The sequence below is a fragment of the Macaca fascicularis genome, chromosome 10 (assembly GCF_037993035.2).
Source record: "Macaca fascicularis isolate 582-1 chromosome 10, T2T-MFA8v1.1".
NCBI lineage: Eukaryota > Metazoa > Chordata > Mammalia > Primates > Cercopithecidae > Macaca > Macaca fascicularis.
Window position 1 is genome coordinate 93721917 of NC_088384.1, and position 27405 is coordinate 93749321.

General features: G+C 48.0%; 1 long non-coding RNA gene across 1 annotated transcript; it reads right to left on the minus strand.

Annotated features, from left to right (window-relative positions):
* Window positions 1-11269: 11269 nt before the first annotated feature.
* LOC102119198 (uncharacterized) lies at window positions 11270-15040 on the minus strand. Its single transcript, XR_281469.3, has 3 exons — window positions 14752-15040; window positions 14014-14123; window positions 11270-11411 (listed from the first exon to the last, which is right to left on the minus strand). It is a non-coding gene; the product is annotated as an uncharacterized lncRNA (long non-coding RNA).
* Window positions 15041-27405: the final 12365 nt, after the last annotated feature.

Sequence of the window (27405 nt, forward strand, 5' to 3'; positions counted from 1 at the left end):
CTGGCCAACAGCCAGTGAGGACCGGAGGCCTGTCCACACTCACAAGAGTGAGTTTAGAAGTGGATCTTCCCCAAGTTGAGCCTTTGATTTTTTGAGACAGAGTCTTGCTCTGTTGCCCAGGCTGGAGTGTAGTGGTAAAATCTTGGCTCACTGAAACCTCCACCTCATGGGTTCAAGTGATCCTCGTGCCTCAGCCTCCCAAGTAGCAGGGATTACAGGCATGTACCAACACACATGGCTAATTTTTGTATTATTAGTAGAGATTGGGTTTCACCATGTTGGCCAGGCTGGTCTTCAGCTCCTGACCATAAGTGATCTGCCTGCCTTGGCCTCCCAAGGTGCTGAGATTACGGGAGTGAGTCACCATGCCCGCCCGGCCTCCCAGTTGAGCCTTGAGGTGATTGAGCGAGCCCCAACCAACATTTTGACTGCCTGCACCCCCGAGAGACCCTGAGACACAACCATTTAATGAAGCCACTCCTGGGTTCCTGACCACAGAAACTGAGATGATCACTGCTTGTTGTTTCAGATGCTAAGTCTGGGCTAATGTGTTATGCAGCAATAAATAACCAATGCATCTTGCTGGGCTTCCTTCCCTTTCCTGTCCTGCCTCCCGCACTTCCTCCCCAGTCTTCCCTGGGAGCACTCTTTTTTTTTTTTTTTTTGAGATGGAGTTTCACTCTTGTCGCCCAGGCTGGAGTGCAATGGGGCGATCTCGGCTCACTGCAACCTCCGCCTCCCAGGTTCAGTGATTCTCCTGCCTCAGCCTCCTGAGTAGCTGGAATTACAGGTGCCTGCCACCAGGCCCAGCTAATTTTTAAATTTTTTTTAGTAGAGACGGGGTTTCTTGGCCAGGCTAGTCTCGAACTCCTGACCTCATGATCCGCCCACCTTGGCCTCCCGAAGTGCTGGGATTACAGATGTGAGCCACCGTGCCTAGCCTGGAGCACTCTGTTAATACACCACTTGCACAGATATCCTTGTCTGCTTCTGGGGAACCCAACTCAACACACCCCTATAGGCTTGTGCTAATATACATTGTTGGTATTTGGAGGAGGAGGAACTGTTTTCCCCACGGTTTCACCTACACCATGCACATTAAAGTTTTACACACAAATATAGCCTCAAACTGGACAAGCCAAAATAACTTTAATCCCAAAGAGAGTTCCACGGGGAGGTCTGGGTTTTGGGGCTGCAGTCACTGACTCACTGCCACTGACCCACCAGCAGCACTTCCTGTACATTCCCACCTTTCTGACTTTGCTTAGGCTGGGCCTCACCCTCACTTCACCTGCCTATCTTGTCATCCTTCCCATAAGGCCCAGATCCTAAATACTCGTCCTTCAGAGAATCTCCTGACCTCTCCGTCTAGAAGCGATGCTTCCCTCCCCTCGAGCTCCCTTCACCCTCTGTGCCTCCTTCTGATGGCTTTCTGATGGGTTTTACCCAACTTATCATTTCTGCTCAAGTATTATCTCCCTGCCTGCACAAAGAGCTCTTTGCAGGCTGAGATCCACCTCCCCGGAGGGTGGTTGGTATAGAGAAGTCGTGGAGACACTGTGTGAATGAACACCCAGACTCAGGGATGTCCTGGTGGGCCAGATGGCAGCCATCCTGAACTCCCTACTCTCTGTCTGCCCCACACCCAGTGGCCCTCCTCCCTCATCCCCCTCCCTAGCATCCCTCAACCACTGTATTAGTCCATTTTCACACTGCTATAAAGAGCTACCTGAGACTGGGTAATTTATGAGAAAAAGAGTTTAATTGACTCACCGCTCTGCAGGCTTCACAGGAGGCATGACTGGGAGGCCTCAGGAAACTTACAGTCACGGCGGAAGGTGAAGGGGAAGCAAGGACCTTCTTCACATGGTGGCAGGAGAGAGAAAGACCGAAGACGGAAGTGCCACACATTTTTAAACCATCACATCTTGTGAGAACTTACTCACTATCATGAGAATAGCAAGGGGGAGATCTGCCCCCATGATACAGTCACCTCCCACCAGGCCCCTCTCCCAATTTGAAATGTGATTTGGACAGGGACACAAATCCAAACCATGTCAACCATGCTCTGGTTGAGACCTCATCACCTGTGCTGACAAGCAAGGCTCCCCCATGCCACTGCTGCTCTCCCTTCCCCCTCACTCTTGCTGCCCCTGCTACCCCCACTGTCTATTCCAGCCACACACAGCTACTCGTAGTTCTCAGAAACCATACTCGCTGCCATTTTCGGAGCCATGTCTCAGGCCCTGTGCTAAGCATTTTACATCCTTATGGTTGCTGTGGTGGGGGTACCATTTTCAGCCCCATTTTACAGGCAAGAAAACCCAGGTACAGAGAAGCTAAGTGTACACAGCCCACAAGAAGCTGAGGCAGCTGCTCTTGGTGCTCTGCTGCCTCTTTCATCTTCCCTGGGGGTCACCAGTAGACGGCTCTTGGACATGCCTCGCCCAAGGGCATTCTTTGGCCTCCTGAAGGCTGCTCAGCCAGCAGGGGCAGTTCAGAAGTCACAGAGTTCAAACCTCAGGAGCAGCCCTCAATCAATGGGGAGGAGTCTCGCTTCCTTGTCCCTCGCAGGGACAATGTTGCGTGCACTTTCTCTGAGTCCTCAGCAGGATGACCTCCAGTTGCCTGCTCACGAGCACACCGTATTGACCTCTTTCCCTTCCCAGTCTCACATCTCCACTCTTTCAACGTGCTAGGACCACCTCCCAGATAGACCATGTGCACCCAAATCCTTGTCTCAGGATCTGTTTTGGGGAAAACCAACAGGAAGCAACAGCAGAGAGGAATCTGCACCCAGTCTGCCTGCTTGGGGCCACTCTGCTGCCCAGACATCCAGACATGACTGGCCGTGCCAATGGCTTCATGCTCCTGTCCATCTTGCTCCAAACCCACCCATCTCTGCCCACTCGCCTCTGTTTAAAAGACCCTACTTACATAGATTTTTGTGTTTTTTGGGGATGAGTTTTTTGGGGATGGAGTCTTGCTCTGTCGCCCAGGCTGGAGTGCAGTGGCACGATCTTGGCTCACTGCAACTTCTGTCTTCCGGGTTCAAGTGATTCTCCTATTTCAGCCTCCAGAGTAGCTGGGATGACAATACATTTTTTTTTTTTTTATAGTAGAGATAGGGTTTCGCCATGTTGGCCAGGCTGGTCTCAAACTCCTGACCTCATGTGATCCACCCGCCTTGGCCTCCCAGAGTGCTGGGATTATAGGCGTGAGCGACCGCACCCAGCCTTACATAGATATTCATAAGAAAATTTATCTGACATCCTTTTTCCCACTTAGAATTGACCACTCCCTTAGGATCTCAACAGACAGACTTCTCCCCAGCCCCCATCACATCCCAGTGCCCTTATTTGTGGGCTTTGGGCACCATCTACCAACCTGGGAGGTCCTACTCTTGGAGAACTTGCTCTCGTGTCTTCTTCACTATGGAAATACCCAGGTCCACCTAGGACTAAACACACAGCAGGTGCTAATCCACCTTTGAATCCTCTGTGGCCCCAACCACAGATCTCTCCTCCTCCTTTTGCCCCCTCACCCCTTTCCACATCGCCGCCCACCCATTTTGCATCATTTCCAAGAGGCACACTACTGTTTCCATCATTTTGCTGGCCTGCTTGGCCACACTCAGGGTGTCTCACCCTCTCATTCTCTGATACATGGTTTCTCTGTCTCTCTTTCTCTCTGCAGACTTCTATCTCACTCCATCGCACTCATTTATTTTCCTATCTGCCTCCCCAACTGGATTGTGAGTCCTTTGAGGCCCTAATGTATCTTGTTTATCACTATATCCACACTGTGCCCTTAGTGCATTCTCTACTACAGAGTGCATGCTAATAAATGTTTGTTGAATGGATGAATTAATTAATTACTTAATACACGTATCCCCAGATCCCTCAATGGAAGGACATAGTAACTGGCATAAATTCTAAGGGTTGTAAGTGACAGAAACCCAACTCAAGCTAGCTTAAGCAAAAGAAGAAACGTATTGACTTAACTACTAGGAAGTCCAAGTAGACTTCAGGCATGGCTGGATCCAGAAACCAAACAAAGTCAATGGTTGACTCTCACCCATCTTCCTTCTCTCTGTGTATATCTCTTTGCCTCTCTGTATCTTTTTTCATCTTGGTTCTATTTCTCTTCCAGTTTTGATCTCATTCTCCTCTATCATAGTCAGGTGCAAATGCAAGACTTAGTCCTCTCTTTCTGGGCCTCAATTTCCCTCATCTGTAAAGCAAAGAGTCAATTCAACCTTTGCTCTCTAAGCCTCCTTCATAGCAATGTAGTCTTAAAGGGGATCTAAGATAACTTTCTCATTTTCTAGTTAGGAAAAACTGAGGCCCAGAGAAGCAAGTGATTTGTTCAAGGTTACCCAACAAGTTAGGGGCGGGGCTGACACCATAACCCAAGTCTCAAACCTTCATAAAAAAAGACAATATTATTTTTGACACAGAGAACCCCAGAGAGAAGGGCCTTGATACTGAGTCAGAGTCACCCACCTCCTCTCTGCTTCCACCCTATCTTATGCAAATGCTGAGAATCCTGGACCACTGAAGGTTTTGTATCAAGTGCTTGTACCTCCCATACTCCTAGACCTGGGTTTGAAAATCAGCTCCACCACTTGGCAGCTGTGGCCCTGGCAAGTCATTTCTCATCTAAGTCTCTGCTTTTTTCATCTGGAAAATGGGACAATGAGCCCTACCTTCTGGGTTGTTGTGAGGACTCCAGGAGGAGATGAGAGTAAATCTCTTAGCAAGGCCTTGCATGAGGTAGTAGGTCATAACTCATCCCAGTTAGACTGGGAAAATCCCAGTTTTAAAACTTAAACTCTTGGCCGGTTGTGTAGCTTGTGCCTGTAACCCCAGCACTTTGGAAGGCTGAGGCGGGAGGATCACCTGTGTCTGGGAGTTCAAGACCAACCTGGGCAACATAGTGACACCTCATCTCTGCAAATTATTAAAATATTAGCTGGGTATGATGGTGCATGCCTGTAGTTCCAGCCGCTCAGGAGGCTGAGGTGTGAGGATCACTTGGGCCTGGGAGGTCAAGGGTGCAGTGAGCCAAGATCTCACTACAGTACTCCAGCCTGGTTGACAGAATGAGACCCTATCTCAACAAACAAACAAACAAAAAACTAACTTAAAGTCTTACATCGCAGGAAGCTGTTGGTCCTAGGCAAATCTGATGGCTGGTTACATATGTCGTTTGGATGTGTGTCCCTTTCCAAATCTCATAGTGAACTGTAATCCCCAATGTTGGAGGTGGGGCCTGATGGGAGGTGATTGGATCATGGGGGCATATTTCTCATGAATGGTTGAGCGCCATCCCTCTTGGTACTGTCCTTGTGATAGTGAGTGAGTTCTTGTGAGATCTGGTTGTTTAAAAGTGTGTAGTACCTCTCCCCTCACTCTTTTGCTTCTCCTCCCACCATGTAAGGAGGTGGTTCCCCTTCACCTTCTGCCAAGATTGTAAATTTCCTGAGGTCTCCCAAGAAGCCGAGCAGATGCCAGCATCATGCTTCCTGTTCAACCTTCAGAATTGTGAGCCAATTAAATTTCCTTTCTTTATAAGTTACCCAGTCTCAGTTATTTCTTTATAGCAATGTGAGAACGGATTAATACAGCTATCTTCTCAGTCAGACACCTATACCGGGAAGCAGGGAGGAAGCTGTATTCTCAGAAGATCCCATAAATCAGGCCTGAACAAAGCCAGATATCTCAGAAAGATGGAAGAATCTTGCCCAAGACAATGCTGAGAAGCATCTTTCTGGGTCTTTGGGCCCTTTGAAGTTTGGAGCAATTTGTACAGCAAGAAACCTGGGAGGCTGTTTCTGCCTCCTCCTCCACCTGTCTGTCCCTCCAGCTTCTTGGACATTCAGGGGCTCTCAGAAACTCTGACTCCAAGAACACATAGCTGGAGAAGACCCTGATTCTCACCCAATCTCACTGGGCACTCTCCCACTGTACAGATGGCAAAACCAAGGCCCTGAGAGGGAAGCCCCTTGTCCAAAGTCTCATGGCAGACTGTCTCCAGCACGACTGACCTTGCAGATATGCTCCTGGGTGCTTTCAGTGAAAATTCAGTTTACACCCATGCTGGGAGTAGGGGTTGGGGGAGACGAGTGATGTCTGTGTGGCAAGGGGAATGAGCAGAGGCTCAAAGCCCAGCTCCCCAAGCCACAGACTTGCTGAGTGACTCCCCTGGGCCTCGGTGACCTATCAGTGAAACGAAGGTGATAATCTCGCCTGGGGTGCCCCAGGCACCATGGCTAAGTGACAGAGAGCAGTGGGCAGTGTTAGTCCTTGTATGGCTAGCAGAGCAGAGTCTTCAAAGACTGATTTTAGTGTGTCTGGAATCTTGGGCATTCCCGGATTACCCCTTAGCTACCACCTGTACTATTAGTTACTTAATACATTTCTTTAAAATAACTTAAATAAAAATATTTTAAAGGAATATGAAACATTACTTGTTATGATGTACTATATATATATATATATATATATATACATGCGCGCGCGCGCACACACACACACACACATACACACACATTTTTTTTTAAGATGGATCTTACTCTGTTGCCCAGGCTGGAGTGCAGTGATGTGATCTTGGCTCACTGCAACCTACACCTCCCAGGTCCAAGTGATTCTCCTGCCTCAGCCTGCCAACTAGCTGGGACTACAGGCGCATGCCACCATGCCTGGCTAATTTTTGTATTTTTAGTAGAGACAGGATTTCTTCATGTTGGCCAGGCTGGTCTTGAACTCCTGACCTCAAGTAATCTGCTCGCCTCAGCCTCCAAAGTGCTGGGATTACAGGCGTGAGCCACCACTCCCGGCCTAGTTATATATATTTTTTCTAGCGCTACTTAAAGTAAATTCAAAGTATTCAAACAAAGAAGTTGGATCCCAGAACGCCTCCAAACCTAGGGCATATCCCCAGCAGCACGCATGTTGTACTTAGTTAAACATTGATCTCATCCTGTCCTTGCTCCCTGCATCCCATTGTAAACTCAGGTCCAGAGAGGAACAAGGATAGAACTGAAGTCACAGAGAGAGTTGGCCACAGGCTGGGTGCTAGAGTCTAGACCCCTCCACTGTTCCCACCATTCCAAGGCAGGAGCCCTTGCTGAAAGAAGGAGCCAGGGCTTTTCCTGCTTCCAGATATTTGCATGTCCTGTGTCCCCACCTGGAAAGCCCTTTCCCCTCAATTGTCCCAGGCCAACTCCCATTCATCCTTCAAAACTCAGTGTAAACAGTCACTTTCTCTGGGGAGCATCCCTGGCAGGCAGAGCAAGTCTGTCTCCCTCATGTGACACCCCATCCCAGATTATAATGACCTGTTTGGGAATCTTTCTCCACGCTGAGACAGGGAGGCCCAGGTCTGGTTCATCTCCACCCTGAATGTGCTCCCTGGGGCTGGACACCCAGGAGGCTCCGGGCAGCACTGATTAATTAGGGAAATCTGAAAACAGTGGAGCCTAGAGCTCTGGATCAGTCCTGTCTGGGTCCCAAGAGGGACAGGGCCACCAGGCTGGCAGCTTGTCCTGAGTGATGAACTAATTCAGTCAGGGCCCCCATCACTCCACTAGATACATTTCAGCTGTGGAGAAAGAAGTTCAGGGGCTCACCTGGGTCTGTTGCTTAGCAACAGGAGGCTGTAAATGACATCGCTCCTGACACTTTAACTAACCCCTCCATGGCAGGCAGAGGATAATGAAGGCAAAGGCAGTGAGACGGAATTGAAAGCCAGACTCAGGAGTGAGGCAGGTTCTGGGAAATATGGAAGCCTGCAGCAGGCAGCTGTGGGCCTGGGAATATGGGAGGGGTCTCTGAGACAGTTGGTGGCTGCTTTGTTCCTGGGAGTTCTGTTCAGGAGTCCTGGGCTTACGTTTGCCAGCCTTTAAAGGGGATTTGCTAGGCTTGGTCCCTAATAACAGCTTAATAATTCCAGGGGCACTATGCCTGTAATTCCAGCAGTTGCCACTAGGAGGACAGCAGCAACTTCAAAGGTAGACGACTCAGGGTAGACTTAACTATAAATCTATCAAATCTATGAGTTGGCAGGGAACCTAGTTTAGGAGGGAGCATTTATTAAGCACCTCCCTACTTTTGTTAACTCACAAGATCCTCATAATAACTCCATGATTGGAGAGGTATTTCTACGTTAAAGATGAAGAAACTGAAAGCTATTCATTCAACAAGTATTTGTTGAGCTCCTCTTATAAGGCAGGTACTGTTGTAGGGTCTGATAGACAGCAGTGAGCAAGACAGATGGAAATCCCTGCCCTCATGGCATTCTAATCAAGGGATAGATAATAAAGAAGAGAAATAAGTAAAATATATGGTATGTTAGAAAATGACAAGGGCTATGGAGAAAAATAAAGCAGAAAAAAAGATTGAAAGGGACCCGGGGGAGTAGATACATGGAGTAGTCAGAAAAGGCCTTAGGGAGGGGCATTTGAGCAAAGACCAGCAAGAAGTGAGGAGGAAGTCATGTGACTATTCAGGAGTTGTGCATACCAGACAAAGGTCCTGCGGTAGGTGTAAGCTTGGTGTATTTCAGGTTTGGAAGGAGGCCGGCACAGCTGCTGCTGTGTTAGAAAGGAGGAAAGCAGAAAGACATGAAGTAGGCCATTGTAAAAACTCTGGGTATTTCTCTGAATGAGATGGGAGCCACAGGAGTATGAATGTTGAATTTGCCAAATAAAAATACAGGATGATGGTTAGGCGAGGTGGCTAATGCCTGTAATCCCAGAACTTTGGGAGGCTGAGGTGGGCAGATTGCCTGACCCCCAGAGTCTGAGATCAGCTTTAGCAACATGGCAAAACCCCACCCCTACAAAAAATATGAATATGGTGGCATGTGCCTGTAGTCCCAGCTTCTCAGGAGGCTGTGGTGAGAGAATCACCTGAGCCCGGGAAGTTGAGGCTGCAGTGAGCCTTGATTGCACCACTGCACTCCAGCCTGGGCAATGATGTGAGACCTAATCTGAAAAAAACAAAATCCATAAAAGGATGCCCAGTTAAATTTCAACTTCAGATAAAGCACATAAAAATATTTTCATATAAGTATGTCCCCAGTGTCGCATGGGATATGCTTATAATAAAAATTATGTGCTGTTTATCTGAACTTCAAATTTAACTAGGCATCTTGTATTTTATCTGACGAACCAACATGGGAGGGTCTTGAGCAGAGGAGTGACATGGTATGACTTGCATTTCAAGTGGATCTCTCTGGCCAGTGTGTGGTACACAGTCTGAGGGGTGTTATGGTGGAAGCTAGAGGCCCCGTGAAGGGGTCATTACAAATCATCCAGGTAAGAGACGATGGAGATTTGGAGCAAGGCGGTGGTAAGAAGAAGTCAGGTTCTAGACACATGTTACAGGTAGAACAAGCAGCACTTCCTGTTGGATTAAACGTGGGGTGTGAAAGAAAGAGGTGTCAAAGCTAACTCTGAGGTTTTGGGCCTGAATAGCTGGAAGGATGAAGGAGTCATTTACTGAGATAAAGAAGGGTAAAGAAGAGTAGATTAGTGGGGGAGAAAGGGGAAACTCAGGGGTTCACGTTTGGGCATTTTAAGTTTGAAATGTTATGAGGCATTCCACAGGGAGATGTGGCATGGAATGCTCTACTGGTTAAATAGTGTCCCTCTAAAATTTGTGTTTACCCAGAACCTGTGAATGTGACCTTATTTGGAACTAAGGTTTTTGCAGATATAATGAAGTTAACATGAGGTCAGACAGGATTAGGGTGGGTCCTAATCCAATGACTGGTGTCCTTATAAGAAGAGGGAAATTTGGGCATAGAGAAATACACAGAGGGAAGATGCTGTGAAGACACTAACACCATATGAAGATGGAGGTGAAGACTGGAGGGTAACATCAAGCCTAGGGATGTCAAGGGTTGCTGGGATCTGCTAGGACAGATATAGAGGTCTGGAGGAGGGGTTCTGTGTGGGGCTATGACTTAGGGGACATCAGGGCACAGATGATATTAATATATTTTTAAATTTTTTACTTTTCTTGAGACAGAGTTGTGCTGTGTCACACAGGCTGGAGTGCAGTGGCACAATCTCGGCTCGCTGCAACCTCCTCCTCCCGGGTTCAAGCGATTCGCCTGCCTCAGCCTTCCAAGTAGCTGGGATTACAAGCACGCACCACCGTGCTCAGCTAATTTGCTGTATTTTTAGTAGAGACATGGTTTCACCATATTGGGCAGCTGGTCTTGAACTCCTGACCTCAAGTGATTCACCCACCTCGGCCTCCCAAAGTGTTGGGATTACAGGTATGAGCCACCGCACCCAGCCTGACATTAATATTTAAAGTCATAGATTGGATAAGATCACCAAAGCAGTGAAAGTAGATGAAGAGGAGAGGAGGACCAAGGACTGAGCCCTGGGGCACCAGACTGAAGAGGTGGGAAGTTAAGGGGTAGACAAGGAAGGGTACAGAGAAGCAGCTGCTGGTGAGGTAGAAGGAGCACCAGGCAAAAGCAAGTGGAGAAAGTGTTTCCAGAAGAAGAGCATGATCCATTGTATCTATTACTGCTTTAGGGGCCAGTAAGATGAAAACGGAGGACTCACCATTGGGCGAGCAGCCTAAAGGTCATTAGTGACTTTGGCCAAGGCAGTTTTTGAGAGGTGGGGGGGGATTAAGCCTGACTGGAGTGGGCTCAAGAGAGAATGGAGGCCCTGGCAGGCAGATCACTTGAGTCCAGGAGTTTGAGATCAGCATGGATGACATGGTGAAATCCCATCTCTACAGAAAATACAAAAATTAGCCAGGTATGGTGGTGCATGCCTGTACTCCCAGCTACTCAGGATGCTGAGGTAGGAGGGAGCCCGGGAGTTGGAGGTTGCAGTGAGCTGAGATTGTGTCACTGCACTCCAGCCTGGACACCAGAGTGAGACCCCATCTCAAAATAATAAAAAACAGAGAGAATGGAAGATTCTTCCTCTTCTTTTTCTTCTTCCTCTCATCCTCTTCTCCCCTCTCCTCCCCCTTTCTCCTTTCCCTTACTGTCCCCTCTCTTGGAGGTGCCAGCATTACCAGGGACTGAGGAGGCAGCAGGACCAAGAAGGCGGCAGCCTGGCTGGAGACCATGGATGTAGGGGGCCATGGTCACAGTCATCATGATTGGGGTATTGTTTGCATACAGGAGCCTGAACTCCTGAGGGTAATGGGAGCCAGCTCCCCCTCCCCATCTAATCAGTACCCCAGTCCTGCCAATTGCCCCTCCATAATCTTGTGATCTTCACACAGTGTGCCTCTACACACATAGTTACTGCAGTTCTATTCATTCATTGATTTAACAAATAGTTTTGAGCCTGCTACTGGCTGCTGGATGGAGATCTTAGGATATAGCAGTGAACGACACACAGTCCCTGCCCTCATGGGACTCACATTCTAGAGGAAAAGATAGACATTAATCCAAGAATCACGCAAAGAAATGTTAGATTTCAACAATGATAGGTGCCTTACAGAAGAGGCTCCTAGGGCTTTTAGCATATAATAATGGGAGTTTGACTTGCATCGACTTGAGAAGATAACTTTTGAGTGGAGACCTAGTGGTAGAAGTGGTAGGAGGTAATTAGGCAAAGAGCCAGAGAGAGTGGTCCAGGCAGGGGACACAGGTGGCCAAGGTCTACTGGGCTTGGGGGTTGGGGGTTCACAGGACATGTGAGCAGGGCAAGGTTAGGGAGGAGGAGTGGTGAAGAAGATGAGGCCATGTGCTGGGTGTAGCGGCTCACGCCTGTACTCCCAGCTACTTGGGAGGCCGAGACAGGAGGATTGCTTGAGGCCGGGAGTTTGAGACCAGCCTGGGCGACACAACAAGACCCTGTCTCTACAAAAATAAATCAATACATAAGGCCAAAGAATGAGCAGGACCTCATAGGCCGTGATAAGGAGTTTGGTTTCTTTCTAAGAGCACTGGGAAGCCAGCATAAGGGTTTAACGAGGTGCAACATTATCTGGTTTGTAATCTTTAAACAATTTTTTAATTGACACATAGTAATTGTGCATATTTATGGGGCATTAATGATGTTTTGATACATATAATGTATGGCAGTCAGATCAGAGTAATTAGCATATCCATCATCTCAAATATTTATCATTTCTTTGTGTTGGGAACATTCAATATCCTTCTTGTAGTTCTTTGAAACTAATATATTATTGTTAACTCTAGTCATCCTATACTGGTATAGAACACTAGAACTTATTCTTGGTATCTAGCTGCAATTTTGTATCCTCCAGCCAAACTCTCCCTATCCCCACCCCTTTAACCCTTCCCAGCCTCTGCTAGCGTGTGCTCTACTTTTTACTACTATGAGATTAGCATTTTTTAGCTTCCACATATGAGTGATAACATGTGGTGTTTAATTTTCTGTTTCTGGCTTATTTCATTTAACATAATGTTTGTATTCTTAAAAGAGTCTGGCTGATGTCTGGAAAATGGATTGTAAGAGTGTGAGAGTGGAAGCGAGGAGACCAGAAAGGTAGTTTTTGTCGTGTAAGAGAGACAGGATGGTAGCTGGACTAGGGCATCGGACATGGTGGTGGAGAGGAAGCAGGAGACAGAAGTGCTGGGATGAGTGGGATGAATGGTGTCTTGACTGGTGGGGAGGGTGCGTTGAGGAGTTAGACTTTGGGCTTAGTAGCAGGGTGGGTAGTGGGGCTGATCCCCAAGAGCCCAGAAAACAGGGAGAGCAACAGGCTTTGAGGGCTGATGGGGCATTTGGTTTGAGGCTTGCTGCAAAATGTCCACACGGAACATTCGAGCAAGCTGTTGGTTGTGCAGATCACAGTTTAGACTAAGGCAGCGACATCAGCCTCAACTTACAGCAGCAAGCATTTGAACAAGCCTAATTTTTGCTTGCCTCAAGGCGCACATGAGAATGAACTGCCCAGGAGAAATGACCTCAGACTGGATCAAGCAGAGAAGGTGTCATGGAGGAGGCAGGACTAGAGCTGGGTCTTGAATGATGGGAAGGATTTGAGGAAGGGAAGGGAGGGTACACCAGGCAGCATGAACAAAGGCCCTGAGGTGAGAATAAGCTTGGGGCATGCTGAGGGTCACAGAAAATGCGGAACAGCCCATTTTAGATGATGGCCACCTCTATGGAGGCAGGCAAGGAGGGAAGAGGTCCAGGAAGGGAGGTCAGGAGCTCTCAGAGTTCCTCATAATGTTCTAGTGCTTAAGCTGTGTGCTGGGCAGATGAGCATTTGTTATGTGATTAACTCTATTTTCTTGTTCTTAGATAGAGTCTCTCTGTCACGCAGGCAGGCTCATTGCAACCTTTTCCTTCCAGGCTCAAGCAATCCTCCCACCTCAGCATCCTGAGTAGCTAGTACTACAGGTGCATGCCACCATGCCTGACTAATAAGATGAGGTCTCACTATGTTGCCCAGGCTGCTCTCAAACTGCTGGACTCCTGTCTCCTTAGGCCTCCCAAAGTGCTGGGATTACAGGCATGAGCCACTGTGCCTGGCCTGATTGACTTTCTATATAAATATTTTTTGTTTTGTTTTGTTTTTGAGATGGTCTGTCATCCAGGCTGGAGTGCAGTGGTGCAATCTTGGCTCGCTGCAACCTCTGCCTCCCGGGTTCAAATGATTCTCCTGCCTCAGCCTCCTGAGTAGCTGGGATTACAGGCAAGCACCACCATGCCTGGTTAATTTTTGCATTTTTAGTAGAGACGGGATTTCACCATGTTGATCAGGCTGGTCTCAAACTCCTGACCTTGTGATCTGTCCACCTTGGCCTCCCAAAGTGTTGATTACAGGTGAGAGCCATCGCACCTGGCTGGTGGACTATATTTTGTATGGTTAACATCATTTTTTATAATTCGTGGTCTAGAGGGATGAATAGAGGGGAGAGTAGAGAGGGGTCTCTTAGGCTTGAGTTTACATTGCAGCTTCCTAATGGTGTGACTGTGGGCCTATGGATAAGGGACTTCATGCATTTGAACCTCTTTTGATCTGTAAAATGGGCATGAAGAATTCTTACCTCATCATCTCTCCTTCCCTCCCTCCTTCCCTTTCTTCCTTCTTCACTCCCTCTCTTTCTCTTCCTTCTTTCTGAAAAATATTTACTAAATGTCTACAGTGTGGAAGGCCCTGCACAAGGTCCGAGAGATATGCTCCCTTATGGTACTTACAGTCTTGAGAGGGACAGACATGAATCAACCAAATACATGAATGCACCACTGCAGACAGTGATGAGAGCTATGAAGACAACAAACAAGAGCTTCTGTAGTGGAGAATAAACAGATACTGAGACAGGGTGGCCAGGGAAGGCATTTCAGAGGAGATGCGAAGCAGTCTGCCTTGGAAGGAGTGAAGACAGAGGGGAATGTGTCAGTCAGAGGGCACAGCATGAGCAAAGGTCCTGAGGAGGGAAGCACAGGGGAGCTTTGAATGTTGGTGTTAGCAGTGCAGCCAGCGAGGGGTGGCCAAGGGGGAGAGAGGCTTGGCAGGAGAGGCTGGGAAGACATGTGCATTCAGGAACATGGGCTTGCAGAGCACGTAGCACGGGGCTTGGTGTGTGTGCTCAGGAAATGCTGGTGGCCTTTCTTCCCACCCCTTCCTGGGGGCCATGGCTAGGGTGACAAATGGATGTCTGAGGGCAGAAAGGGGGCTTGGAGGCCTGGGAAGCCTCTAAAGAGCACCTATTGTAGCTATGACGATGAATCTAACGCCTTACTTCCTCCCCAGCATGCCCCAATTGTACGTTCCCACTCTTTACCGTATTACCTTGCAGTGCCCTCCCACTGTGACTTGAGTGGACATTGCTCAGCCATAGGACTTGCTCTGGCCAATGGGATGAGAGCAGCAGTGCATCAGGCAGGGGCTTGATAAGGGCTTCTGTGGTTGGGCTTGCCTGCTTGCACCTCAGCTACTGCCACAAGAACATGCCTAGCATAGCCTGCTGGTCCTGGGAGGAGGAGTTGGCAGAGCTGAGCTACCCCAGCCAAGACAACCCAGCTGACCCAGACTTGCAAGTTAATTAAATGCTGTTTGTTGTTTACCAGGGGGATTTTTCTGGCTGTTTTGTGTGCAGCACTCAGTTCCTTGCTCCAGCGGGGTCCATGGATGCTGGGTCTTTTCTGCCTTCACCCAAGCCCAGGAATACTAGAAGAGAGATGGTTGGGCCAAGCCTAGGATTCTGACCTTGGACCTGCTGAAGCCTCACCCTAGGCACCAGGAAAGCCCTTCTCCATATGGGGTCTCAGTTTTACCATCCATTTAATGAAACATCTGGCCCTGATTGCCAAGGCCCTCATAGGGACTAAGAGCTCAGGTTGTCCAAATATGACTATGTCCCTCCCTTACTTAAAACACTCAGTGGCTCTCCATCGCTCTCAGAGAGAAGTCGAAGCTCCCTAGACTGCATTCAAGGCTCTGCATGACTTTCCTCCTGTCCACATCTGCTGTACAGCTCCTACCACTCACTCTTTGCTTCAGCCATGCCTTATTGACTCCAGTCTTCTCATCATGCTGTGCCCGTTCATGCCTCTGAGGCTTCGCACCTACTATTCCCTCTGTTTGCAAAGCCTGCCACTGCATTTCTCTGTTTTGTGAATTCTTATGCATGGGTTGTGGCTTGTTTTTAACTAACTTTCATTTCCTAACATTCATTGAGCTCTTACACTATGCCAGGCACCTTGCTAAGCCCTGTGTTCTAGTTTAGTCTTCCTGGCAACTCTATGAGGTAGGTATTATTGTCATCTCTGTTTTCAATAAACAGAAAAGTAAGCTGACTGATCCAAGGTTACACAGCTAGCAAGTGGTGAAGCCAGCATACAAATTCAGGCATCTACAACAGATTTGAACCTAGGTCTATCTGTTTCCAGAGCCTATGTCCTGTGGAGTCACCTCTCCATGATGCTTCTTGCAGAATTATCATGCAAGTGCAAGAACTATATTCATTCAACTAACAGAGATTTTCTTGAGTGCCAGGCACTATGCCAAGCTCTTCATGAGCAATGACTTCCTTAATCCCCATACCAGCCCTAGGAGGCCATGATTCTTACCGATCCCATTTTGCAGATGAGAACAATTGAGGCCCAGAGAGGTAAAGGGACTGGTATAATGCCATGAAACCAGTAAGTGGTGAAGTTGGGACACATACCCAGGCAATCAGATAGATGCCCAGACCCAAACTCGACCTCTTGGCCACAGTGACTTTCAATTTACCATAAACTTCAAGATCCAGTTTGGGCACCAACTCCAGGATGCTGAATTGCTAATTCATGGCTCTGGGGAGCCAGGGGATTCATGGCTCTGGCCTGTCCAACCCCCCTCCCCACCCCCAAGGACTTCAGAGCTGACAACCCAAGATGCAGTATGGTTTGGACAGAAGTCAGATGCTTGACAACACTGTTGGCCATCCCCCATCTCCCCAGTTTTCAGCCCGATGCGCTGACCCCAGCCCCCACCCTTCCCCTTGGGCCTCAGGCTCTGAATCCAAACAAACACAAAAAGCCAAATGACTTTCACTCTGTCCCTTCCAACTCAGTGATTTTGGAGGAGAATAAATACTGAAGCCACTGGCATGAATAGAAATTAATATAAAACTGTGCTAACTGCACAGGGATGTTTTTTAAAAAGAAAAAAAATTCTCAATTTAAAATCTCTACATAAATAGACTCTTCTAAGGTCAAATGAAAGATAAATGCCTCAGGAAAGCAAGGAAGTCATCATTTAGGCTGAATTTTTTTCTCTGTCTTTCATTTCCTCTCTCTCTCATTCTGTCCCCACCAATATTTCTTTCTATCCCTGTCTTTGCCTCTCTTATCTGCCACTTGCTCTTCCTGTCTGCATGTTTGTATGTGTCAATCTGTCACTTTTATTTCAGTGGCAGAATTGCAACTGCGGGTGAGTAGTATGACCTTGGTCAAGTCATTTCCCAGCATTGTGCTTCTGTTTTCCTATCTTACATAGGAAGTACCATTACTTTTTACAGAGTGGTATGAAGCATAGCAGGACCTCATAAAATAAGATTATGCTTCTAACCAGAGCTGGGCAGTCTCGCCCACCATCTAGGTTTGGGCCTGGAGGATGGAAAAGATTAGGAGCAGGCACCATCTGGTCACCAAGTGATGCCAATGAACCAATGGACTGAATGGCCTTCTGATCTTGGCCTCTTTACTATCCATCTAATTCAACCTAAAGTTGTCTTAAGAAAATGATTCTGGTTTGAAAAAAGGAGAAGCTGAGAAACATGTAAGGCCAGGGAAGTAGAAGGCATTTTAAAGGTGAGATAAGAGCCACCTTGAATGGGAAAACAACCATATGATGAATTTAAATCAAAGCCAGAGGGATTTGATTAGTAGAAGGAAGATCTCCTTGACAACTGAGGGGGAGCAAAACACTGGGGAAAACCTACCAGAATGGGAGGCACTAGGCTGTGATCTTTTTAGGGCAGAGATCACATCTTTCTCGGTTACCATTATCTCCACAGGGCACAATAGAGGGTCTGGGTCCATAGGTATTAGTTGAGTGACTGACTTAATAAGTGAGGGTTTCTATTCCTGGAGCCCCCTAAGACAAGACTAGATATCATTTCCCCCAGAACACAGAGCCATGCTCTCCAGTGAGCAATACAATATTGCTCACCAATCATTGGATGAATGTTGAATATGTGAGTTTTCTAGCTGCAAGTATTGCGTGTGCAGTATTGCTGTTACTGCACATGCATCTCTTGAGGACTGAGTGGATATTGAAGGGGAGGGGGCATCTCCAGGGTGGAGCAGAAATTGGGGGGTGGGGGAGATTACCTGAATGACACTTTGTCAAGTAGCCTAGGAATTTCTACCTTGTTAGTTTGAAGTATTCTTCTACCTAGAGGCAGAGTATTGGACTGAAAAAATTCTGATAGCCCAAGTATCATCTCCTTCTGAGAGGGACTAAGCCAGTAGATAGAGGGGAGAGACCTAGGACAACAGAAACACTGGAAGGAATAGCTTTTTGTCCTGGGAAAACCCTTGATTGGGAGTCAGAAGTCCTGGATTCTAGACTCAAATCAATGTAAAACAAGAACACCAGGAAGAGACCCCAGAGCCTTCTAACCAGCAGGGACTACTCTAGTCATATAGCACACATTGGATTTCCTGTGAGGTGGACTTGGAGATGGAGACTAGCATGTAGGGTGCTTATTAGGGCATACTCTCAGTGGCATTACCTGTGGATAAGAGGGAAGGAAGTGGGACTGAGCAAAAGGATAAGTAGAGGTGTGATACAAGCTCAACAGAGACCTTAACCATCCCTATAGATGGTTCTGAAGCTGGGATACCTCAGAGTTTTCCAGTGTTGGAGCAGGCCTTTACATTGCCATATCAATCAATTATTGGATACAGACTGCCACAGGAAGAGGTGTTTCCTTGAATGAAGCAACTCCCTTCAGCTGAGGCAACTCCTGTAGGGGACTGACAGCTGGTGGCCTCCTGCCAGTGACACTCCCAGTAGCTGGTGGAATAAACCCTTCTATTATGAAGGCGGATCTAGGTGTACGTTGCAGGTCCCATCATAGCATGCTACTCCCATTAACACTAATCCTTATTGCAATCCTACAAGCTAGATATTATTGTCACAGTCAAAAACTGAATTTTGGAGTGTATCAACTTGCCCCAAGCCACACAACTGTTAAGTATTAGTTGTGGAGCTGATTCAAACCCATGTCTTCCTGACTCTCAATTCCTTCCTTCTTAAACTACACCTCCTCATCCTTTGGTATCTTCACCCCTTCCCCCCTACCCAAATTCCACCTATTGCTCTCAAGATTTTGATGAATAACCCCCCTCCCTGAGGCTCAGACCCTCCATCTGTAAAAGAAGGAGATTAAATTATACCTGAGTTTCTTAACCAGGGATCCATGAACCCCATGAAATAGCAGGCTAATTTTGGTATTTATGAGCAAAATTTTGAGTTTTAAGTATTTTTCTTGGTAAAAAGCCCATGAGAATGTTTACATCCTAAAAGGCTTATGACTTCCCAAAGAGGCTGAGATATAACCGGACCAGATGGTCTAAGGTCCTCTTCAGCACACACATGCTGTGATTCTGCACCCTTTAGAGCGGAAGGACCACAGACAGCACCAAAGCCATTCAGCACCACGGACAGAGCCACGCTCCGACGACTTCTGCAGAAAAGTCCCATCAACTACTATACTGACCCAAAGAATGAATGATGCAAGACCTCTGAGTGCCCAAAATCAGTGGGATAGGAAATCAGAATCTGCAACAGACACAGATGGCTTTTCCTCTCCCCCTGCCTTTTCTGTAAAAGAGTCCCAAATGTTGCAATTGTCCTCACAGTGACATTTCCCCCATCCTGGGGGCCTCCTGTCCCTCTCCCCACAACAGTGATGAAGAGGGTATCGAGCCGGGCAGTGGAGTACCCTGGTGACAGATTAGCACTGCCAACCACCGACACAAAACCATTTGGTGTGGGGAAATGATAGATGTTAACACTCATTTTAAACACAGGCAACTGAATTCCTGCAGACAGGCACCACGGCTGGAATTTAGGGCACAGCTGCTAGGTTCAGATAAGGTGCAGAATCAGCCCAGCATACCGCGATGTTACTTAATAATGAAAATGTGGTGATTGATGCTGCTGTCTCGAGAATATAACCTCCCCATTTGGAGGTTTTCAGCTCCCAAATCATCCATTCCACCGTTTATCCCCCCTTTCTTTCTTTTTCTGGAAAGGCAATGTGTGTGTGTGGTGGGGGTGCGAATAAACGGTTGATGGGGCCTGGCAACATGAAGCTCATGATCCTAAAGAATTTTTTTAAAAGTCCAAAGAGCTTAGTTTGAAAGAATTCAATTCTAGCAAGCTCACCTGGGACAGCAAGTTCAACATGAAAAACTGGTTTGGACAAGTTACCTTCCATATTTTTATGGTCAAAGGCTTCTTTTACCACCCTACTCCCCATTTCTATGATGTCACAAAGAGCCAATCAGAGTTTTTGATACAGGACCTCAACTCCAACCTCTTCCTGATCTCCAGGAGAGATGGACCATTTATCTACCGTCTTCTGAACAGCATCCCCTAGAGAAAACCTCAGACTCTGCGTGTCCAAAACTAATCTAGGTTATAATATCCAAGCAAGCCCCTTTTCCTCACTATGGCAAGTGACACCACTCAAGGCCAACACCTGGGCATTATCCAAGACTCCTCCTTCCCCCTCATCTCCCAAGTCCAGCATCTCAAACCTGCTTTCTTTATATCCCAAACCACTCTCTCTTAAATTCACCTACTTTTTTTTTTAGCACTATAGCATTAAAATACAACCTCACCCACTTCCCCTAAATAGCCACCTGGGATCCAGCTCTTTTCTCCAATTCATCTTTCATCCTTGTCATCAGAATAATTTTCCTAAATGGAAATATATCATGTCACTCCTCTGCTTAAAACCCAACATCCTGTAGGCATTCAATGTCCTGTAGGACAAAGTCCATTTTTCTTACCATAGCATCAAAATCTTTAAGGGTCTGGTTTCAGTGTATCCCTCAATGTTACTCATGATCTTTACCAAAAGCACCTGAAATACATGCTTATTTTTGCCTCCTTGCCTTGACACATGCAGTTCCTTCTGTCTTGCAGATCCTTCCTCTCCTCTGTCTACCTGAAAGGCATTCATTCTTCAAGATTCAAGACTCAAATTATTTCTCCTTTGAGGAGTCTTTATTACCATCTTTCCCCCTCCTAACAACATCAATTTCACTTTCTTCTGTGCTGTTACAATTATAGTCATCCTGTATTACAGTGATAGGTTGCCATCATTCCTTCACTTGCTAGAATTGGGTTCAAATCCCTGTTCCATTATTTTTCAGCAGTATGACCTTGAGCAAGTCACAGGACTCTCTCTGGCCCTCAGTTTCTTCTTCTGTAGCCTGGAGATAATAGTAATATCTATCTCATCACTAAATGATAGATGTAAAGCATCCAGTGTGTATCCTGGGACACAGTAGGAGCTTAATAAATATTAATTTCCCAGTAGAGAAAAGTTGTTAGTCTAGAGCCCATGGAAGACTTGGGAAGTCCCTATCTCAGGTCAGGGTCCTAGAAGCAGAGCCTTGGAGGAATTCTGTTTACAGGGTTAATTGAGAAAGTGCTCCTAAGGAAAGGAGAGAGGGAAGCAGGAGAGGGAAGGGGAAAAATAAGGATGTTTTTTAGGGTAAAGTCTGTCCTTGGCCTAATCCAAAGGGGGTCTGGAGCATAAGTTACACTGCAGAGTTGTCCCTACCTAGAAACAAGGGAGTTGCCTTCTGTACCCCCTTGTCAGCCATCGCTGGCTATGGGCTGATGCAGGGTGGGTGAACAAGGGTGTAACCTCCCAGAAGAGGCGACCCTCATCAGCTGAGAGTGATGCTACAAAGAAAGGAGCAGCTGTTGAGGAGGCATTGAAGCCTACAGCAACAGGGGCACAGGTGTGACTGCCAGTGGGAGGGGGTCTGAATGCGGTGTCAACAGAATCCACTACAGTCATGAGAGAGAGTTACTGCTTTAAGGAGACTGAGAGGTTGTTTTGTATGTAATGGAGGCAGAGTCTAGACTTTATAGATATCTCCATTTTCATTCATGCAATAATTCATGTATTCATTCAAAAGATTTTCATTGAACATCTACCCTATTCCAGAGACTTTAGTAGGCCCTGGAGATACTGAAGAGCAAAAAAAAATGGCATCTTTAGGGAACTCATAGTCTAGTAAGGGTGACAGATATTCATCAAATGATCTGTCTTCAAAGACAAAGGTTTCTGAAGAGAAGGAACTCAGTTCTGTGAGAGTGTATAATGGAGGGACTCAGTTCAGCCTGGGATGTTTAGGAGGGCTTCCCGGAGGAGGAGACTTTTGAGTGAAGGTACGAAGGTAAGAGTTCACTGGTGAAAGAAGGGGTGATAATTAGGAGGGGAAGCGGAGATGTGTGGTTCTCTTCCTGCTTGCTTTTGGAAGTCCTGCTAAAAAATGTGAGAGAGCATCTCTAAGGCAGGGAGCACTGCCTTAGAGCTGTTGTCGGTCATTTACCCTTGAGTATAAATGACATTTTAGGTTTTCTTTTTTCTTTTTTTTTTTTTTCCTGCAAATAGTTTGTTGAAGGGGAATGAAGAAAAAAGCCTGAGGGGCACTGAACGCCTTGGAGAAAACCACAAAATGGCCCAAAATAGGAGCTGGGGAGAAAAGGGCTTTTAGGCAAACTTGCTGATTTTGAATCTTGCAGCCGTCGCTCCTCCCTCTGTCAGGGCCTCTCTCCCTGTCTCTCACAGACCTTGGAGCTGGTGGGAAGAAGTTTGGCTTGGAGCCAGCCATGTCCAGCCTCTGCCTTTTTTGAAGTCAGAGGTAGCAGCTGCCTATGCAACATGATCTAAGTGCCCAGCCCTACTCTCTCTCTCTGCCCAACCCTACTGCCAACAGCCACTGTTCATTGCCTGAAATTCCCATCATTAGCACCTCAAAGCCTAGGCTGGGGGTCCTAGGAGCTCCATTCTCATTCTGGCTGTCTTCTTCTGACCTTGGGCGTGTTCCTTCATTTCTCTGGATGCAGGGGCAGGATTGGATTTGCTCCTCTGAGGTCCCTGCAGCCCTAGCTGTCTATGTGTTTTTTCCTCACCACAGTCAACCTATTAAGGTTGCAAACTCAAGGTGGTGATTTGGAGACCCCCAGGAGAGCTGGTGGATATCTGAGCACCTGGAATCCAGGCTGGGCACCTTCCTCAGTCTTCTGGCTGGCAGAAGCTGTGGCCCAGGAGTTGGGAGGGAGAAGGGCTCTGGAAGAGGCCCTCAGCCCCTTGTGGCCCTTTAAACGCTGCCAAAATGACTCTGCTCCCTAGATTGCTGCCTGGAGCTGTCAGACACGCGTCAAGGTCAGGGGTGTGCATCTGCCCCAGACACAGCAATAATGGCTTCTAATGGACTGTAAACAGGTGAAGTTTGCTGCAAAGGCATTGCTGCTGCTGGAACAATAAAAGCTTCTTTCTTCTTAACCCTCTCCTGGATTTTGATTATGCCACAACTACACTGTCTTTAAACAGAGCCTTCTCCAAAGACATTCTTGCCTGTAATCTCATCCACCCTTAACAACAAGGAGGTTATTATTAGTCCACCTTTCAGCCGGGGAAACTGAGGCCCAGAAAGGGAAAGAGACTTGCGTGAGGTCTGAGACCTATGATGAGGCACAACCACAAGTATAACTTAAGACTCAGTTGGTCTCATAGCCCAGGCTACTAACCACTACTCTACCCCGTCTGCAGCTACTGATGATTTGTGCTGGACTTTGCTAAGAGATGTAAGAGAGATAAAAAGTGACCTGGGAGCTCAGAGGTCCAGAGGGAAAAGTGAAGACCTTCGAATCACAGTGACCTGAGTTCAGATCTTGATCTCTTTAACTTGCTGTGTGACCTTGGGTCCATTAATTAACCTCTCTGAGCCTCAGTTTCCTTATTTCTAAAGTGGAGCAATAGGATGATTGTGAGCATTAAAATAAATGAGATGCATGAAAGGCCTGGCACAGAGGTCTCGATCAAGGTTAGTCCCCTCTCCTACCCCCACTCCCCTTGAGTAAAACTGGGACATTTGAAACTTCCTAGAGGAAGTGATCTTAGCACTGGGGCTGCCAGATGAAAATCAGTGACCCAGGTCCCAATGCCCACCCCTCCTCTCGGGGATGCTCTCCCCAAGGTCACCATGTGCCAGGCAGGCAGAGAGCAGCCCCCTCTCCCTCCCTCCCAGCCCTGGGCTGGCGGGCAGGAGTGAAGGCAGTGAGGACCACAAACAAGGCCAATGAGAAAGCGGTAATTCCGCGGCACCACCATTTCCCATCACGCTGCTACTTTTAGTGCCAAGGCCAGGGAGGTTGGATGGCTCCTCCCCTGGGCCATTTTTTCTGAGCCTGTTAGACACCAGGCAGGGAGGTAAGGAGAGTGAGGACAAGGGCGAGTAGGGGAGGAGGGAGTGGGACTTCACCCTGGCCTCATCCACCCTCCGCCCCGCCACTCTGCGACTCTGCCCTTTCACCCACCGGCTGGAGGGCGCCTCCTCTTCGATCAGCTTCCCCAGTGGACCTCAGAATAGGACCTTCGCCCTCTACTGTGGACTGCACCCGAGGACCCCAGGATAGGACCTTCGCCCTGTACTGTGGACTCCGCCCGAGGACCCCAGGATAGGACCTTCGCCCTGTACTGTGGACTCCGCCCGAGGACCCCAGGATAGGACCTTCGCCCTGTACTGTGGACTGCACCCGAGGAACCCAGGATAGGACCTTCGCCCTGTACTGTGGACTCCGCCCGAGGACCCCAGGATAGGACCTTCGCCCTGTACTGTGGACTCCGCCCGAGGACCCCAGGATAGGACCTTCGCCCTCTACTGTGGACTCCGCCCGAGGACCCCAGGATAGGACCTTCGCCCTGTACTGTGGACTCCGCCCGAGGACCCCAGGATAGGACCTTCGCCCTCTACTGTGGACTCCGCCCGAGGACCCCAGGATAGGACCTTCTCCCTGTACTGTGGACTCCGCCCGAGGACCCCAGGATAGGACCTTCGCCCTCTACTGTGGACTCCACCCAAGGACCTCAGGATAGGACCTTTGCCCTCTACTGTGGACTCTGCCCCAGGCTCACATTCCTGCCCTCACTTCAGTCCCCACTCTATTTCTCTCCAGACCCTTTGTCACCTTCTGACATGCTTGAAAATTGATTTACGTCCTTTTTTGTTGTTGTCTGTTTCTCCCCAGCAGACCGATTCTCTACACTAGACTCTCTGAGGGCAGAGATTTGTACCTGTTTTGTTTACTGCTCTATTCCTAGCACCTGAAACAGTGCCCAGCACATAGTAGGTCCTCAATAAAGTACAGAATGTAGTTATCTAGTCATCCATTCTTATTATCTAATATTTCATTCAAAACACATTGATGTGAATAAATGAACCTACCTGTTCTGGGCATGGGGTTAAGTGCTGGTGGAATCTACATGAACCACACAGCCTCCCCTTTGAAGCAGGGGGATCCGCAGTGAAGTGGTGCAATCGCAGAATTACGATTACTGACCGGAGTCAGGATGCCTGGGTTTTTACTTGGTGTGTGACCCTGGAAGAACTTTCTATACCTCTAAGCCTGTTTCTCAATCTGTCAAGTGGGGATGGTCAAAGGGGTTGCAAGGAGGCAAGGAGAGCCTGCATTCAAATGTGCTTTAGCACAGCGCCGGCGACCAGGGGAGCTCCATGGACGGTGGCCCTGGACCTGCGATCACTACTATCCACAGCCCGGAATGAAAGCAAGGGCTCTAATGGTGAAAGAAACCACATGCTGAGGGTCTGCAGGAAAGGAGCAAGTGACCCTGACGCGGAAGGTCAAGGACACAGTCTCAGAAGCAGCAGCGCAGGAGCTGGGCATCCTGGAGCTCCAGCGTTCTTGGTGGTGGAAATGGCAGAAGCAAAGGCACGAGGTGTGGGAGGAGCTGCAGGATCCTAGTGTGTGTGTGTGTGTGTGTGTGTGTGTGTGTGTGTATGTATAGGGTGGGAGATGAGGAAGGAGAGGAGATGGAGGGGGTGAGATCAGGGGATCCTTAAATGTTGGAGGGAGGAATTTGAACCCTGTCCCAGAGGTGTGCGAGTCACTAAATAATTTTGAGCAGGGGTGGGGCATGGCCCAATGGGATTTAACACATCTGTCTGAGGTGGCTTGGATGTGGGGACGGGAGGCAGCAAGGGTAGCCAAAAGGGAGCTGATATTCCAGGTGGGAGATGCTGAAGCTTATACAGAATGTCAAGGGGGGAACTGGGTGCTGACCATGGCACTCAGACCCACACTCCCTGCTGATGGGCAGAGGCCGCCTGCCTTGCTCACCCTCATGCCCACGCCTGGTCCCCAAGAGCGTTCCAGGGAAGAGCATGGGGAAGAAAACTCAGGGCCTATATCCCTGGCCCCTCCTGAAATATCTCTGACCCTCAGATCCCCCAGCCATCTACCCATCCTGATGGGTGAAAATCCCAGCTCCTCTACCACCCAATGGTATGACCTTGGGCAAGTCACTTCACCTTTCTGGGCAGGCTCCTTTACGTAAAACATGGAAAAGGCTGAGATGAGAATAACCCCTGAGTCCCTACTCTGTATCAAACCCTGCCACTCACAGGCAGAAGAATTTTAAGTGAAACCTCCAGAAGGAGCCTGATACACAGAGGGGGTTCAGTCGACAGCCTCCCGCCTTTTTCTCTTAGCACTTCAGGGGGGCCTGCTCTGTTTTCAGTGACGCTCTGGAATATCTGGCCAATGAGAGCAACATCTTATGAACAGGACTTTACAGTTTGTGCAGCACCTTCAACTCTGTTATCTTACTGGAAGCTCCGTCTTAGAGGAATGTTGGGTTCCATTGTATGGATGAGGAACCTGAAGTTTAGAGAAGTTAAGCAACTCTCCTAAGATCGCATAGGGTTTGAACCCAGGACTATTGCATCCAAGCCCAAAGAGTTTCCCCTCCAGCCTCGCCACCTCCCCAGTCGTGTGAGTTTCCTGAAGGCAGGACCCTCTTCCATGTCCTGTCCCCAAGAAGGAGGTGTGTAAGGTAAATATGAGGATGAACAAGGTTATTGTGAGAGCATTCTTGACCAAGAAAATAGTACATGCCAGTGTCTGATGCAAGGGAAGTTGTGTCAAAGTGGAGGAAATGCAAGCATTCCTGATTTTAGTGAGTACTTCCAACAAGCTTGCGAGGTGAGGATGAAGATTATCTCCATTTTATAGCTGAGGACATTGAGGCTCAGAGAGGTTCGTTAACTTGTCTCAGATCTTTCAGCAAATAAGTGATGAAGTTGGGATTGAACCAGGTGGCTTAGCCTGGGTTTCCTAAAACACAAAGTCTGGAGCAAAGTGTACATACTTATGGGAGGTGCAATTCTTGGGCAGCAAGATGAGGGGTGGCAGATAGAGAAGAATAGGAAGTAGACACAAAGTGCTATGTTTCTGAGCTGGCTGTAGAAACATCTTTTTGAGTCAATGCAACTGGGTGCTGGGTCACTTGGAGTGGCAGATATGCAGGCCATGTGGAACCTCCCATTTTTAGAATGGTCCATTTGTCCGTGGCTCCTTCCTGGCTCATGACTGTCAATGTTCCCGATTTGCTGCAAGGAGTGCTCTTACTTGGCCCCTCCAGGAAGCCACTAGGGAAGCCTGATCCCCTGCCCTAAGCACGGTGCTTTGTCTGAATGTGAAAGTGGTGGAAAGAGCCTCCCTCAGATCAAGTTGGACCCAGGGGGTCAGCTGCTGCAGCTTGACAGGCTTGATGCGGTGTCTGCAGAAGGCTAGTCCTCACCTGCGGGAAACTGAGGCAGCTGGACTAGAAGAAGAGCCAAAGACAGCGGCTGGGTTCATCATTGAGCAAGAGGGGACAGGTGGATCAAGTCAA